An 18,476-nucleotide genomic window follows, 5' to 3' on the forward strand; every position below is an offset into this window, starting at 1 on the left:
GAATCTCAATTCTGTTCCATTGATCTATATGCCTGTTCCTGTACCAATACCAAGCTGTTTTGATGATTGTAGCTTTATAGTAAAGTTTGAAGTCTGGAATTGTGATACCACGTGCTTTGTTTTTTTTTGTTGAGGATTGTTCTGGCTATTCTTGGACATTTGTATTTCCATATGAATTCCTGTGTTGTTTTTTCTAGGTCTGAGAAGAATGTTGTTGGTAATTTAATGGGTATTGCATTGAATTTGTAGATTGCCTTAGGTAAGATGGACATCTTCACAATGTTGATTCTTCCGATCCATGAGCATGGGATATTTTTCCACTTGTTCGTGTCAGCTTTGATTTTTTTGAGCAGTGTTTAGTAATTTTCATTGTAAAGGTCTTTCACGTCTCTGGTTAGGAAGATGCCAAGGTATTTCATTTTTTTTTGTGGCTATTGTGAATGGGATTGTGTTTTTTATTTGGGTTTCTGTTTGTTTATTATTGGTGTAGAGAAATGCGATTATCTTTTGTACATTTATTTTGTATCCTGAGACTTTGCCAAAGGCCTTTATCAATGTAAGGAGGCTTTTGACAGATTCTCTTGGGTTTTCAAGGTACACAATCATATCATCTGCAAAGAGAGATAACTTGACTTGCTCTTTTCCTATTTGAATACCTCTGATTGCCTTCTCTTCTCTGATTGCTCTAGCCAGGACTTTCAATACTATGTTGAACAGGAGGGGTGAGAGTGGGCATCCTTGTCTAGTTCCAGTTTTCAGGGGAATTGGTTCCAATTTTTGTCCATTCAGGAGTACGCTGGCTGTGGGTTTCCCATAGATGGCTTTTACTATTTTGAGGTATGTTCCCCGTATGCCTAGATGTTCAAGGGTTTTTATCAAGAAAGGGTGCTGGATTTTATCAAAAGCTTTTTCTGCATCTAATGATATGATCATGTGGTTTTTGTTTTGACATCTGTTGATGAATTTAATTACATTTATGGTTTTATGAATGCTGAACCAGGCTTGCATCCCAGGAATGAAGCCTACTTGGTCATAGTGGATGATTTTTGAGATGTATTGCTGAATCCGGTTTGCTAGGATCTTGTTGAGAATTTTAGAATCTATGTTCATCAAAGATATTGGCCTGTAGTTCTCTTTCTTTGTTGGATCTTTACCTGGCTTGGGTATCAATGTGATGTTGGCTTCATAAAATGATTTGGGGAGAGTTCCATCTTTTTCAAATGCCTGGAATACCTTCAGTAGGATTGGTATCAGCTCCTCCTTAAATGTCTTGTAGAATTCCGCTGGAAAGCCATCTGGACCAGGGCTTTTTTTTGTAGGAAGTTTTCTTATTACGAAGTTGACTTCCTTGATTGTTATTGGTCTATTTAGGGTCCCAATTTCTTCTTGTTCCAACCTAGGTAGGTTGTGTGATGTCAGAAAGTCCTCCATTTCCTTAAGGTTTTCAAGTTTGTTTCCATACAAGTGTACGTAGTAGTCTCTAATGATCTTTTTTATTTCTTCAGGGTCAGATGTGACATCATCTTTTGTGTTTCTGATTGTGCTTATTTGGGTTTTTTCTCATTTTTTCTTGGTCAGTCTAGCTAGGGGACCATCGATCTTGTTTATCCTTTCGAAGAACAAGCTTTTTGTTTCATTGATTTTTTGTATTATCTTTTTGTCTTCTATGTCCTGGATTTGGGCTTTTATTTTGGTGATCTGGATTCTTCTACTGAAATTAGGGTTTTCGTGGTCTTGCTTTTCCAGCTTCTTTAGGTGGCTTGTTAGGTTGTGAATTTCTGTTCCTTCCATTTTCTTCATGTGTGTTTGTAGGAATATAAATTCCCCTCTTACTACAGCTTTCAAGGCATCCCAGAGAATTTGGTAAGATGTTTCTTCATTTTCATTTATTTCCAGGTATCTTTTGATCTCTGTTTTGATTTTGTCATTGACCCAGGAGTTGTTTAGCATCATGCTGTTTAGTATCCATGTCTTTGTGGGTTTTGGGGGGACTTTGTTGGTGTCAATGTTTATTTTTAATCCACTGTGGTCCGAGAAGGTGCATGGTAAAATTTTGGTCCTTTTAAATTTGCTTATGCTTGATTTATGGCTGAGCATGTGGTCGGTCTTAGAATATGTTCCCTGTGGTGATGAGTAGAATGTGTATTCTGTGGTCTTCGGATGGAGTGTTCTGTAGTTATCAATTAAGTCCATTTGGTACAAAGTCACATTGAGGTTCTGGATCTCCTTGCTGATTTTTTGTCCTGATGATCTGTCTAGTGTTGTGAGTGGGGTATTAAAGTCCCCAGTTATGATAGTGGTAGAGTCAATATCTTTCTTTAGTTTTCCAAGAAGTCGCTTTATGAAAGTTGGCGCACCTATGTTGGGTGCATATATGTTTAGGATAGATATTTCTTGTTGATGGATTGAGCCTTTTATCATTATGTAGTGGCCTTCTGTATCTTTTTTGATTTTTAATAGCTTGAAGGGTATTTTGTCTGAAATTAAGATCGCTACTCCTCCTTTCTTTTGTATTCCGTTTACCCGAAAGTTTGTTTCCCATCCTCTTACTTTGAGTCTGTGGGTGTCCTTTCTAGTGAGGTGAGTCTCTTGAAGGCAATAGATTGTTGCCTGATGATATTTTATCCATTTTGCCATTCTATGTCTTTTCAGTGGTGCATTTAGTCCATTCACATTTAGGCTAATAATTGAAATGCAAGAGTTGATCCCTGTCATAAGGTTCTTACACAGTTGTTTCTGTTTGTTTGTTGTCTTTCTTTGGATTTTGGAGTTGGTTCATGTGTGTTTTTAATCTTTTGCCAGTACTCTTGTGAAGAATGCTGTTGTTCTTTTTTCTTTTTTTTCTGTGTTCAGTACTTTCTTAAGTGTTTCTTGTAGAGGTGATCTGGTGGCAGCGTAGGTTCTTAGGGATTGGATGTCTGGAAAAGATTTCAATTCTCCCTCACTAATAAAGCTTAGTTTGGCTGGGTAGGTTATTCTTGGTTGAAATTGTTTCTCCTTTAGAACTTTGAAGATAGGGCTCCAGGCCCTCCTGGCCTGAAGGGTTTCTGTGGATAAATCTGCTGCTATTCTAATTGGTTTTCCCTGGTAGGTAGTCTGGCCTTTTTCTCTTGCTGCCTTTAGGATTTTTCCTTTTATAACTACTTTGTTTAGGCAAATTATTATGTGTCTGGGAGTTGGTCTTCTCATTTGTTGTCTTGTAGGGGTTCTCTGAATCTCTTGTGTTTGAATTTTTTCATCCTTGATGAGATGAGGGAAGTTTTCTTGAATGATTTCATGAAATGTTTGTTCCAATGTGGCTTCTGTTTCTCTCTCTCCCTCAGGAAGCCCAATTACTCTTAGGTTTGGTCTCTTGAAGTCATCATTCATCTCTTGCAGGTTTTGTTTTGTTTTTTTGAGCTTCTTTTCTATGCTTTTGACAGTTTGGGTTAGTTCTGTGTTTTGGTCTTCGAGCTCTGAGATTCTTTCTTCTGCTTGGCTGATTCTGCTTTCCATACTTATTAGTCAGTTGTTTATTTCCATCACAGTATTCTGTACTGCTGTCATTTCTGACATCAGCTCCTTCCTATTTTCCTCTTGTCTCTCCTCAATTTTTTTAATTCTCTCCATTAATGTCTTGATGTCTGGGTTTGTTGCATGTAACCAGTCATTCTGGGGGCTCTTCATTGTTTGTGTTCCAGAATCTGTTTTCTCAGTGTCTGATTTCCCAGGGGTCTGTGTGAGACCTATATTCCTCTTTTGGTTTTTCTTCATTTGTGCAGTTTTTCCCCCTCCCTACATTTTTTTTCCCTCCACGTCACTTTCTTCTTTAATTCTGTTATTCAGGGGTAAAGGGATTGGTTTTACTTCTGTTTGTTCAATCTCCTATTCTTTATGTATGGCCGTTTACTTTGTTCAATTCTGGAGTTGCACTGTAGGTATGAGGTGGTCCTTTTTGCAGTTTTCAGATTTACTTAAGGGGGGAGCTGTGATTCAAAATCTATCTCCAGGTCCTGGTATTCACTGACAGGTGTGTGGATAATGTGGAACCCACTTCCCACTGCCCTGGAATCTGTCCATGCAGTGGGGCTGTAGGTTTACTCCCTGAAATAAAATGTGGTTAGCAGAGGGGATAGAATGGAACAGATAGTGGGTTGAAGAGGGGAGTGGAGAGATAGAGGAGTAAGGGGGGAAGCAAACGAGTGTGCCAACAAATAGAGAGAGAGGCCTATACTGAAACAGATAAAAACAATAGACCACAGCTACAGACGAACCAACTCTCATACAAAAAATAAAAATAAAACATATAGTGATGCTAACATACAAGCTAACCAACTACCTTATTAGTGTACTATTCCTCTATACAAAGATATGGTTTACAGAGAGAAGAAAAGAGAAGAAAAGGAAAAGGAAAAAAGAAAAAAGGGAACAATACAGTAGAAATAGAATTAAGTCATTAAACTAACAGAATCAATGAAGCACACTCTGAGACATTTTGTTTAAGTCCAATGTCCTTTCAGGTGTGATTTCTAGTTTTCTTTTCAAGCTGGTCAAGGCTGTGGTGGAGTGGCCACTGCACTCCAGTCTAGGTGACAGAGTGAGACTCCAACTCAAAAAAAAAAAAAAAGAAAGAAAATACATACTAAGGTAAGAAGAAGAAGATGGCAGCTGAATCGGTCAGACTATGTGAGCCCCAGTGTGAGTAACTGAGTGTATAGAAAATTTTGTGCACATGTTGGTGAGTGAGTGGGTATGTGAGTGACTGAGTGAAGGCTTGTGAGCAAGTGACCAGGGTTTTCCTGGTAAGGCAGCTGGTGTGACAGCTGCTCTGTTTGATCCCTAGTGCTTTCTGACTTGCAGAAGCCATGTGCCATTTTTTATGTCAAAATTATTCCTGGGAAGAAGCTGTGAGGAGAGACTACCAGATCCAGACACTGTGTCAGCACTGCAGTGCCTGGCTGGACACTGGCAGTAAGGATTGCAGAGGGAGACCAGAGGCAGATTCCCTACTGGAGAAGATGAAAGAGGCAGCCTGCCAACATCTTTAAAATGGGGGCACGAAAAGTGCTCTGACTTGCTCACCATGGAACAACAGACACAATCTCTGTAACTGGTGGAAAAACTAGTTAGGAGTTGATCATAACCCAGAGGGAATATGCTGAAATCACAAACTTGGGAGGGATAGAATGAGTGCTGAGTCTCAGGCACTCTACCCTCTACCCTGATTCAGCCACAGGACAAAGGAGTGGCCAAAAAAGGACAAGGAAACCCTCCAAAGAGATCAGTGCTCCCATCCTCTACCTTATTCAACTATCAAAACTACAAGAGACAGCAAAACTTCCCACTCACAGTCTTGTTTCAAAATACAATAAATCCAGAGCCCAGATTAGGGAAGAATAGAGGACTGAACAAACATCGGAGGTGAAAGCCTCTCCCACTGACACTGCATAACAGAACTAAAGATAAAAGAAAGATTTGTCACACATGAGGAAAAGCCAATGGAAGACCACAGATAATTTCAACTGTAAAAAATAGAAAACACCTGAAAAATCAGACCTCAGAGCCCAAACAATGGAAGTCACCAACAACTGGCCCCAGAATATGACAAGGATTAGGAATAGATGGAATGAGTGAATAAGACTCAAGAAAGACAAGACACAACATTGAAAGAACTTGTAACAGAGATTTGGCAATAAAAAATTTCATCCAGGAAATAACAAAATGACAAACATGGAAAGCAGAATTAATCTAGCAGAAGAAAGAATCTCAGAACTTGAAACCAGAACATGGAATTAATCCAATCTGCAAAAAACATAGAAAGAAAACTCAGAAAGAAAGAACAAAGGTTATATGAGATGTGTGATGTTATAAAGAGGCTGAACCTATGCTTGATTGGTACCCCAGAAGAAGAAAGGGAAATGGGGAACACCTTGGAGCAAGTATTACAGGAGGTTATCCAAGAAATTTTTCCCCATCTTATCAGAGAAGTGACCTGGCAAACACAAGAGATACAGAGAACCCCTACAAGACATGAAATGAGAAAACCAACCCCTAGAAACATAGTAATTCACCTACACAAAAGTAGGCACTAAAAAAAAAATTCTAAAGGCAGCAAGAGAGAAAGGTCAGACTACCTACTGGGAAAAACCTGATATCAGTCAAAATAACCTTTAGGCTAACAAAATTTTAATAGATTCAAAAGGAAACTACATAATGATAAAAGGTTCAATCCATCAACAAGAAGTATCCATCCTAAACATATATACACCCAACACAGGAATACCAGCATTTATAAAGCAACTACTAAGTAAACCTAAAAAAAATATTGACTCTAAGACTATTATACTGGGAACTCAAATACACCACTAACAGCCCCAGATAGATCACTGAAGGAAAAAAAAAATCAACAAGGAGATCCAAAACCTCAGTTTGACGCTTGACCAAATAGACCTAATGGATACCTGCAGAATTTTCCACCCAACAATTACAGAACATACATTCTACTCACCACTACATAGAATGTACTCCAAGATCAATCACATCCTCAGCCATAAATCAAGCATAAACAAATTCCATAAGGTTGAAATATTGCCATGGACCTTCTCAGACCACAGTGGGATAAAAATAAATATCAACACCAATAAAATTTCCCCAAAGTTCACAAAGACATTGACATAAACAGCATGATCACCAAAATCAAAACAAATTAATAGATTCCTGGAAACAACTTAATAAAAAGAAACATTTTACCAAAACCTCGGGGATACCATGAAATCAGTTCTAAGAGGGGAGTTTATATCTCTATGAACACAGTTCAAGAAAATGGAAATAGAACAAGTTAATAGTCTAACAAATCACCTAAGAGAACTGGAAAACAAGACCACCAAAACCCTAACTTTAGCAGAAGAATCTAGATAACCAAAGTAAGAGCCCAAATACAGGACATAGAAGACAAAAATATCATAGAAAACATCAACAAAACAAAATGCTGGTTCTTTGAAAGAATTAACAAGATTGACTTATAGCCAAAATGACCAAGAAAAGGAGAGAAAAAGCCCAAATAAACACAGTCAGAAATATAAAAGATCAAATCACAACTGACCCCAAAGAAATACAAAAGATTATCAGAGATTACTATGCACACATATATGGAAACAAACTTGATAACCTAAATGAAGTGAAGTACTTTTATGACATCACACAACCTCCCAAATTTGAATCAAGAAGACATTGAGACACTAAATAAACCAATAACAACCCAAGATATTGACTATGTCATAAGAAAACTACCTACAAAAAAAAAGACCTGGACCAGATGGCTCTCCAGCAGAATTTTACAAAACATACAAAGAGGAACTGATACCAATCTTATTGAAAGTATTCCAGGTAACTGAGAAAGATGGAATTTTCCCCAAATCATTTTACAAAGTTAACATCACACTGATACCCAAACTGGGAAAAGATCCAACAAAAAAAGAGAACTACAGACCAATATCCCTTATCAACATAGATGCAAAAATACTCAACTAGATTCTAGCAATTGGATCCAAAAGGAAATCTTAAAAATATCCACCACAACCAAGTAGGCTTCATCCCCAGGATGTAAAGCTTGTTCAACATTTGCAAGACCATAAATGTAATTGAATACATCAACAGATGTAAAAACAAGAACCACATGATTATCTCATTAGATGCAGAAAAAGCTTTTGATAACATCCAGCATTCCTTCTTGATAAAAACAATCAAACACCTAGGTATAGAAAGAACATACTTCAAAATAGTAAGTGCCATCTACAATAAACCCACAGTTAGCATATTGCTAAATGAACAGAAACTGGAAACATTTCTCCTGAAAACTGGAACAAGACGAGGCTGCCCACCCTCACCTCTCTTGTTCAACATTGTGTTGGAAGTCCTAGCTAGGGCAATTAGACAAGAGAAGGAAATCAGGGGTGTCTACATAGGAAAAGAGGAAGTTAAGTTATCCTTCTTTGCTGATTTGTATGATCCTATACATAGAAAATCCAAGAGATTCTGTCAAAAACTTGCTTGCACTGATAAAGGACTTTGTCAAAGCCTCAGGGTACAAAATAAATTTGCAAAAGACAGTAACATTTTTGTTTGAGTTGAAGTTTCACTCCATCACCCAGGCTGGGGTGCATTGACAAGCTCACAGCCATCCCCACAATGACCTGCTGGGCTCTGGAATCCTTCCACCTCAGCCTTCCAACTAGGTGGAACGCTAGGCATGGTACCATGCCTAGCTAATTTTTTGATTTATTTGTAGAGAAGAGGTCTCGCCCAGTTGCTGAGGCTGGTCTCAAACCCATGGGCTCAGGCAATCAGGTAAGCCCGGCAGACAGCTGAATTCTTATACACCAACAACAAGCAGACAGAGAATCAAATAAAAAGCACAATCCCCTTTACAGTACCAAAAAAACAACAAAAAAAAAAACATGAAATACCTGTGCATCTTCCTAACCAGAGAAGTGAAAGACCTTTACAATGAGAACTACAAAACACTGCTCAAAGAAATCCAAGAAGACACAAACAAATGGAAAAATATTCCATGCTCATGGATAGCAAGAATCAACATTGTTAAGATGTCCATCCTACCAAAGGCAATCTACAGATACAATGCAATATCCATTAAGTTACCAACATCATCGTTCTCAAAGCTGGAAATGACAACACAGAAATTCATATGGAAACATAAATGACCATGAATAGCCAAATAAATTCTTAGCAAAAGAAACAAAGCAGGAGATATCACACTTCCAGACTTCAAACTTTACTATAAGTTTACAATAATCAAAACAGCCTGGTATTGGTACAAGAACAGGTATATGGACCAATAGGACAGGCTAGAGATTCCAGAAGCAAAACCTCAATTTCTCAACCAACTCATCTTTGACAAAGCCTCAAACAGCAACCACTGGGGTGAGGAGAATTTTCAGTAAACGGTGCTGGGAAAACTGGCTGATCACGTGCAGAAGATTGAAACAGGAACCCTGACTATCACCATACACAAAAATTAACTCTAAAGGAGCAAAGACCTAAATGAAAAACCTCAAATTATAAGAATCTTAGAAAATGGAGGAGACACCCTTATGGAAATTGGAACTGGCAACCAATTCCTGATCAAAACCCCAAGTGTCCATGCCATAAGAGATAAGATAGACAAGTGGGATCTCATCAAACGAAAAAGCTACTGTAAAACAAAAGAAACCATTAAGAGAGCAGGAAGACTGCCCACGGAATGGGAAAAATATTTGCCAACTGTATATCTGATAAAGGCCTAACATCTCGGATCTACAAGGAATTCAAACATGCCAAAATGAAAAAAAAAAACAGCCCATTAAAAAAGGGGGCAAAAGACATGAATAGATACTTCTCAAATAAAGATATACAGACAAATGAAAAAGTGCTCAACCTCCCTAATTATCAGAGAAATGCAAATCAAAACCACATTGAGATACCTCCTAACCCTAGTAAGAATGGCCATTATAATAAAACAAACAACCCCAAATGCTGATGAGGGTGCAGAGAAAAAGGAACAATTCTACACTGCTGGTAGGAATGCAAACTAGTGCAACCTCTTTGAAAGACAGTGTGATGATTTCTGAAAGAACTAGAAATTGACCTTCCATGTGACCCAACAATCCCCCTACTGGGAATATACCCAGAGGAACTCAAATCTTTCTACCCAAAAGACACCTGCATAGGCATGTTAATTGCAACACTATTCACAATAGCAGCAACATGGAACTGACCGTGCTGCCCATCGAAGCTGAACTGGATTTAAAAAATGTGGTACATATACACAACAGAATATTATGCAGCCATAAAGAAGGTCAAACATATGGACTTTGCAGCAACTTGGATGAATTCAGAGTCTATCATATTCAGTGATTTATCACAGAAACACAGAACAGAGTACCATATGTTCTCACTCATAAATGAACCTTGAACAATTTTCATGATAATATAAGAAAGGGATTGGCAGTAGTGGGAAACTACTGGAGGGTGGTGAGATTAGCATTTGAGGGAAACTGCCTGGGGGTGGGGGGGTAGGGTCGTGCACCACATCAACAAGGGTACCTGTATAATGAGCATTTGTATACCTAACCCTGAATTGTTCCTCACAACTTGAAAATAAAATAAAAAATTTAAAAAAGAAATACCTACTAAAATATTTAGGAAAATGTAGTATGATCAATCTAACTTTCTCTCAAAAATGTTTATAAAAATTAACATAGGTAGAGAGAGAAAGAGAGAAAAGAGAAAGATAATGAATTGGCATATTCTTAAGTCTGAATCAGCTTCTAGCATTTCATCTTTTGTGCTTTCAATGTCATAAAGTATCTCCAGGGCTCTTTTTTATTTAATTTTTGCTGACACCTAGAATATCTGTATCCTTTTCTTTACAATCACTTTCCTCATTTATGTTGATAAGTTCATTCCACCAAATTCCTCTGGCTATATCTAGTGTCTCTTGAATGACCCAATTGTCAGCATTCCTACACTCAAATATTTCCTCTATAACCCCATTTATGTTTACATTGAATGTCACTTCCAGAGTCATCATTTTTTTTTCTTTGCTGCAATTTCATCTTTGTTGGTCAATTCCCTCTTTTGATTAGGTATGTTTTTAAGTCGTGTGAATTTATTACTGGGAAGGTAGTTAGCAACAAAACTATACCTGTGCTATTGTATGAGAACTGAATAACAGATGTGCAGTGGCCAATTACTGGCAGACTTGAAAGAAGTAATGTTACCGGTCACTAATCATGGTGCATATTTATTATTTCTTTAGTGATTTGCAAATTGAAGATCTAGCAGCAAAGTTTGTACTTTATGAATTGTTCCTAGTTAATATACCATGATAACAAAAATGTGAACTTTTTGGTTAGAGTATCTGTGTTATCTAATTAAACTGTGGCAACTAAAACTTGTGCATATAGAATTATGCAAAGTAAGAACTGCCTGTGTGTGTTACATGTATTATGTTTATTTATGTACAAGTATTTAAAAATACATGGGTATGCTTATTTATAATTCCATATATTGACTAAATGTTCTGCTTTAATAACCAATTGTCAATCTTGTTTACTTTCACTAAGAGGATTCCCATAGTATTTTCTGTATTTTTTAAGATAAATATATCTTGGTTAATAATAATATACACATAACAAGCAAAAGGAAGACACTAGAGATAAAATGCATCTAAAAATTTATTTTAAAATCTATATCTATCTACATATATTTTAGCTTTTATTCATTGAGAAATCCTTTATTCCAATCCAGAAAAATAAGAGTAGACATTATTTTACCTTCCAAACACAGAGCATTACTTACTAGTAATACTGCATTATTCCACAAATACAAATAAGTTTTAAAACATAAGAAAAATAAGATTATAATAGAGAGAATGGAGATTGCCTAAAGACTCAATGCCAGATATTATTGAAAGAGAGCATATGGACACTAATTTGTTAACTTGCTTTATGAAACTTGATATATAAAACACAAGAACTTTGTAAAGTGCCCTCTTGCTTAGATTTGATTTCTGAACTGGGTTAATTCTCTAAGAACTCTATTTTCCTCAAGCCCATAAGTAAAATTACTCTACAAAGATGAAAGTTTAAGTGAACAAGGTCCACTGCTCTTCTTGATTTACTTTCTTCTTCCAGATGGTCAGTCAGAGTCAGCTTGTCATGTTCTTTTTGTGATCCCCGTCTCTTGAATCACCAATTACTTGATAATGGCACCTAAGAACAAATGTACTAATCTCTATATATCCCGAAGAACCTCTGTAATATTCTATTAGTCAGAATTTTAATTTTATATTCTCTCTTGAATTTTATATTTTTGCCTAGTTAAGGTCAAGTCTGTTGTTGCAGCACTCCCAGAACCTTCCCAAAGTTCCTGTGGTAGGCAAACTATTCATCCTCATTCAACAGGAACAAAATGTCTTTGAAAAAAATTTCATCAGTCTAATGGAAACTACCCAGATAGCACCCATAATCTATCTTTCTGAGAAACTACTGGAGAAAGCGAAGGTGCTTATAAATCCCAATTGTGGCAAAAGGTGACACAATATTTGCCTATCAGCCTGCTCTTTTGTCAAATAGACATAAAATGAGCTTCATTCTTGAATAGTCTTTTGAAGTTAAACTCAACAAAATAAAACTCCCACTCTTTAATTGGATTGGAGTATTTTGTTACTTGGAAAGAATAACACATTAGTCAGTTCACACATTAGCAGAAAGTATCTTTTAAAAGGATGGCTTTACCACCCATTGTCAGGAAGATATGGGGCTCTTAATGTATTCAACAAATCTTTTAGATGCTTATTTATGTGAATTCCTGAGTAGATAATATCAGGGAAATGAAAATGGGAAATCGAAGCAAATCCCCTGAAAAAGGTGTAGTTTTGGTTGTTAATAATTTTTGTTCAATAGTTAGGTCAATTATTGCAAAAGTATTGCAAATGCAGGGGCAGAGAAGGCATTGTTCATTGACTAAATAAATGTGCTACATTCCAATACACTACTATTTCTTTATGTATTGGAAAATATCACATTTATAGGTCTTATTGAGAGTAACAAAAATAGAGTAACAAAATAGAAACCGCTCTAGAAATACTATAGGATTCACAGAGAAATGCAAATCAAAATCACATTGAGATACCACCTAATGCCAGTAAGAATGGCCATCATTAACAAAACAAACAACAACAGATGAGGATGCTGAGAGAAAGGAAAGTTTCAACACTCTTGGTGGGAATGCAAACTAATGCAACCTCTTTGGAAGACAGTATGGCAATTTCTGAAAGAACTAGAAATTGACCTTCCATATGACCCAGCAATTCCCTTATTGGGAATATACCCGGAGGAACTCAAGTCATTCTACCAAAAAGATACTTGCACACGTATGTTTGTTGCAGCTCTATTCACAATAGCAAAAACCGGAACCAACCATACTGTCCATCAAAACTGGAATGGATTTTTAGATAGGGTACATATACACAATGGAATATTATGCAGCCATAAAGAAAGTCAAACATATGGCCTTCACAGCAACTTGGATGGATTTAGAGTCAATCATACTCAGTGATCTATCACAGAAACAAAGAACAGAGTATCATATGCTCTAAGTCATAAGCAGACCTTGAACAATTATCATAATACTGTAAGAAAGGGATTGGCAGTAGTGGGAAACTGCCAGGGGAGGGGAGGTGGGATTGACAGTTGAGGGAAACTGCTAGGGGAGGGAGGGGTACACCTCATCAACAAGGCTACCCATATAATCAACATTTGCATACTTAACCCTAGGTTGTACCCCACATCTTTAAAATTAAAAATAAAAATAAATATTAGAGGATGCATATTAGCTTCTTACCACCATATAATTTCTGACTCATTAGATATCAAGATTTCAATTTCTATGAAGGGAAGAGTTTGTGATATATATTTGGTTATAGAAAGAAAACTTCATATTTTAGAATGGTAAGGACCACTGACACAAGACATAGGAACAAGAGTTTTAATGGTTATTGAGCCTGACCTACACTTGGGGGTAAATGAAACTGTTATCAGAACATGGATTCAGAAATAAGCAATCTTGAGCAAAAAGAACAAATCTGGAAGTATCACCCTACGTGACTTCAAAATACAGATGGTCTTCAACTTGCTATGATTCAACTCAGGAATTTTTACTTTTTGATTGCAAAAGCAGTAGTGCATTCAGCAGAAATTGTATTTCAAGTAACCATGTAATCATTATTTTTCACTCTTTGTACAGTATTCAATAAATTAGATAAGGTATTCAATGCTCTATTATAAAATAGGTTTTTTGTTAGATGGTTATGCCCAACTATAGGCTAATATAAGTGTTCTGAGCACATTTAAGGTAGGCTAGGCAAAGCTATGATGTTTGGTAGGTTAAGTATATTAAATGCATTTCAACTTATATTTTCAATTTACAGTGGGGTTTTGGGGACATAGCCCCATTGTAAGTCTAGGAGCATCAGAGACATACATACACACATAGATAAGGTAAATAATTACTCATATCAATGTTGTTAAAATTTAAGTTTATCAGTGTGAGAAAAAAAAGACAAAAATATAAAATCAAAAGAATTACATAGAAAGTCTGTAATGTTGAATTTGAATTGAAATTTTATTTATAAACATTACTTTTTATTTTGGGGAAAGTATATTTTGTAACTCTATTCACAACAAAATTCAAATGAAAAAAGAAACCAGGAGCAATAAGATTCCCTTATACCAATACTGCAGCATTTAAAGTATCATATTTTTTCACTAAAATGCACTAGCTCCTTGGAGAAATGACTGTCTCAGGACCAGGGAATGAAGTGAATAAGACTAACCTGGGACTGACATGTGAGAAAGCAATGGAATTATGAAAGACTTTGTGGAGGCAACCCCAGATCACACTGTAAATAAAACAGGCAAACCAAAGGAGTGTCTAAATATATAAAAGCAGTTGGGAAATGGCTGTCAATGGCCAAATATGGGATAATTTGAGCATCAAGAAGAATAAGAGGGCAATGGATTAAAATACATAAAATATATAAACATTATAATGATTTTTTAATCACTTATTCATCATTCTTGTAGATTGCTAGGATACCAACTCATTATTCTAAAGATTGGTAAATTAATAGAAAATATATGTATTTGTCTTGCCTTTCCTGTGTAGACTATAACACAAAATGCTGATGAATGTTCTTTTTTATAGATGAATCACAGCTAATAAAAGCCCAAGTAATGATAGATCAGAAAAATTCACCATTTTGAAAATTCTAGTGAAATTCTATACATAGGAAATGATTATCAATAGCATCTAAAGCTATTCAAGAAAAGATTGCTTGGGGATTTAAATAACGGTATCAGTCTTATAACATCAGAACTTATGGATCAGTTTTTATATTACTAAAGGTAATACGGTTTCTGGTGTAAAGCAATAATAAATACACAGCTCAACCTATGAATTATTTCAGCTTCCCCTTACCCCTTCTCCCAGCTGAAAAAAATTGAATGTGAATGTAATGAAGTCTCTATATCTACCAAATTTACAGAAATAAATGAGATAGAGGAACACATTAACCAACTATGAAGTCACCATCCACAAAATGCAGAATAGGGCAAAGTTTATAAGACACTTGGCTATTTCTTTCAATAAATGATTGGCATTTAAAAGAGGAAAAGGGAATTGTTATGGATTGAAGACTATATAATCCATATACAGTGCATGGACTTGCTTCCTTCCACCTCAGCCTTCCAAGGAGCTGGAACTACATGCGCGTGCTACCACACCCGGTTAATTTTTTGATTTATTGTAGAGATGAGGTCTCACCAAGTTGCCCAGGCGGGTCTCGAACCCACAGGCTCAGGCAATCCACTCACCTCAGTCTCCCAAGGCGTGGGATTACAGGCTGAGCCACGGAGCCTGGCTGCTTACATTCTTATATTGGCAGACTGACTATGAAGACATCTTCGAAACCAATAGATTTTATGAATATGAATTGACTTTTAGAAGAATTTTTAAAATTAGTCTTAATTTTGCGGGACTTAAAAATGATTACAATATTAAAATTATTTATGTTAGAGAGAATGAAGCATTTGTGAATGAAGTGATATGATGTCCAGAATTTTATTTTAAATAATCCAGTAAAAAGAAAATAGAGAAGTGGGAATTGAACCAAGAATGGCATAATATTGATAAAAATTGTAGCTGGATAAGTTCATGGGGGTTCACTGAACTATTTTCTTTAATATATATTTAAAATATTTCCATATATAAAAAACTTTAAAAGGGGAAAAATAAATTACAGTCTATACAGCCTAATAGTACAGCAGGTTGTCTACCCACTCTTCAGTTTTGTATGGCTTTGGAAATTCATATGTTTGATTCTGCTCTAAGTGTAAGTAAAATATAAATATATTTCCAGTAGTTTAATAATTTGAAAAATTGGCATATTTTAAGGAACAGCATGACCACAAGACTATAGATGTCTGTGTTCTGATATTTTATAAATAGACAGCAATAATCTAGTTCAGTGGTTCTCAAATATCTGGTTCTTTTTCACCCTTAAAAATTATAGAAGATTCTAAAAGTCTCTTACTATGTGGGTTATATGTATTTTTTGTCAAAAAATAAAACTTAGAAAATTTTACATTTATTTAAAAATAACAATGACACAATTATTGTATGTTGTCATAAAGAATATATATTTTTTATGAAAAATAAACATTGCAAAGAAGTTAATGAGCAGAGTGGCATTGATTTATTTTTTTTTTCAAGTTTTCCTGATGTCTGTGTTAAATGGAAATTCTCTTATTGGTTACTATACCTAATGTGTTGCAATATATTGTTTTGTTTAAAGTAAGTTTTAAAAATTTGGCTTCACACAGATATGTAGTTCAAAAGGGAAGATCATTTTATCACACTTTTCAGGTAATTATGGTTATTCTTTTTTGATATTGCACCAATATTAGACAAGTCATATTTTTAAAATATTAGTCTTAGTATGAAATTAACTTTTCAGACTCATTTACAATGATATCCATTGGCCTTTCTTGCACTTTGAATGATTCTTTTACTAATACCTAGTTGTATCATTTTAATAATTGACCATTTGAAAAATATTGGCTCACTGATTTATTTACATCTTTCAATAGTGACATATTTCATTTTATAATATAATATTAAAAATAACATTTAATATAGCCATCAAGCTTATCAAAAAAGTTTTAAATATTATAATATTGCCAAGTTCACAGTAGTAGATTAAAATATTCCAAAATTCTCTTTTTTACTTGAAATCACAAATTTTATTATTAACAACAAATGTTATCAATTGCTTTTCGTGACAGACATCTCATTTATTTTCAATAAAGTATCTACTAAGTACCCAAGTGTGAATAATCATAATTTGTGTGTCAGTTGTTCTTTCAAGTAATATAATGTTCCATAAAACCAAAACAAACAAACAAAAAAAAAGCAGTTCACTCAACTCAAAACTCAAAGAATCATACAAGTGCCTTTGTCAGAAACAACCATTATGCTTTCATATGCATCAAAAATGCTTTATTAATATTTCACATTTCATCAAATGGAATATTAAAAACATCCATTCAAAAGGTAAAAATTAACACTTTTTACTGCTTCTTCAAGGACATCCTTAAGTGTCACTAGAACTTTTATTCTTGTGAGTGCACAGCAGTGAAGAACATAATGATGGCTACTAGTACGCTTTTAGTAGTGCCATTACCTTGATTCTTGCTATAGTGTCGGCTATTTTACCTACTATCAATGTAAATAGAACAGTTAAAAAAGCAAATAATCTCTCTGAAAATAGTTTTGACTTTGAAATGGTCTTAGAGACCTCATGAGTTTTTGGATCATACTTTGAAAATCACTGACCAATTTTAAACCTATTATTTTAGTTCCCTCATACATATGATACAATTGTTAACTATTTTTATTAAAAGTAACTCACAGAAATAAGTGGGCAGGACTCAGAGGACTGGAGCATTTTAAGTCTTAAGTCCTCAAAAGATCAGAGTCTCAAACATATAATTATGGGAAATGTAATTTTAAAAAAGTTGAAGACATTGATTTACATTTGTAAAAGGAGATTTATTGGAGAAAAATATGAAACACACAGCAGAACATGTCATAAGCAACTTTACTCAATAACAGAGGTAATAATAGTAGACATTTCTGTAAGCATAAAAACTCAGGTACACTAATGACAGACATACAGGTATCAGTTATGAGCAGATAAATCATATTCATAAGGAAATAAGTTAAAATGCAAAATGTATAAATGCATATCACTGTGGTTGGCAATTTCATGCATTCTAGGTGGACAGACCACTTAAGAATTTTGCTGAAATAGATCGAAAGCCACAGTGATTCACTGATCGCATGCAGTTACCCAAAGAGCAGAGCTCTCAAGAAAATTATCTTTCACAAGTACAGAGGTACAAAAACAAAAACCTCTTCATTTATTGAGGAAGTGTCAACAATTTATGTACACACACAATGCTTACACAAAAAAATCAACTTTGTGATAATGCAACTTTATTGAGTTAAAGTCTTTACACAATACATACTTTCAATATTGGAAATACAGCAAATAAATATATAGCAAGCAAATTGTAAAAAGTAATGCTGACAATTTAAAATGCTGGGTGAAAACTTTTTAAAAACTAAAAAGAAATCAGCAAATGGAAAAATGTATTACAGGGAGAGATCATGGGCAATTGCAAGGAGGTAGCTCATAAGAACTGACTGACTTTCACTATCTTAACTATATTTTGAAATCTTGCCTTGCGATGAAGAGCTGCTTTTTTTTTTTTTTTAATTTGTGGAGTATGGCTCTCTTTGGAGAATACATTCACATACATCTTCTATCTGGTGCTGCTCTTTTTCAATTCTATGATTTGATGCACACCGATATG

Source organism: Carlito syrichta, unplaced genomic scaffold, assembly GCF_000164805.1.
Source record: "Carlito syrichta isolate Samal-C Ts95f unplaced genomic scaffold, Tarsius_syrichta-2.0.1 Scaffold307120, whole genome shotgun sequence".
NCBI lineage: Eukaryota > Metazoa > Chordata > Mammalia > Primates > Tarsiidae > Carlito > Carlito syrichta.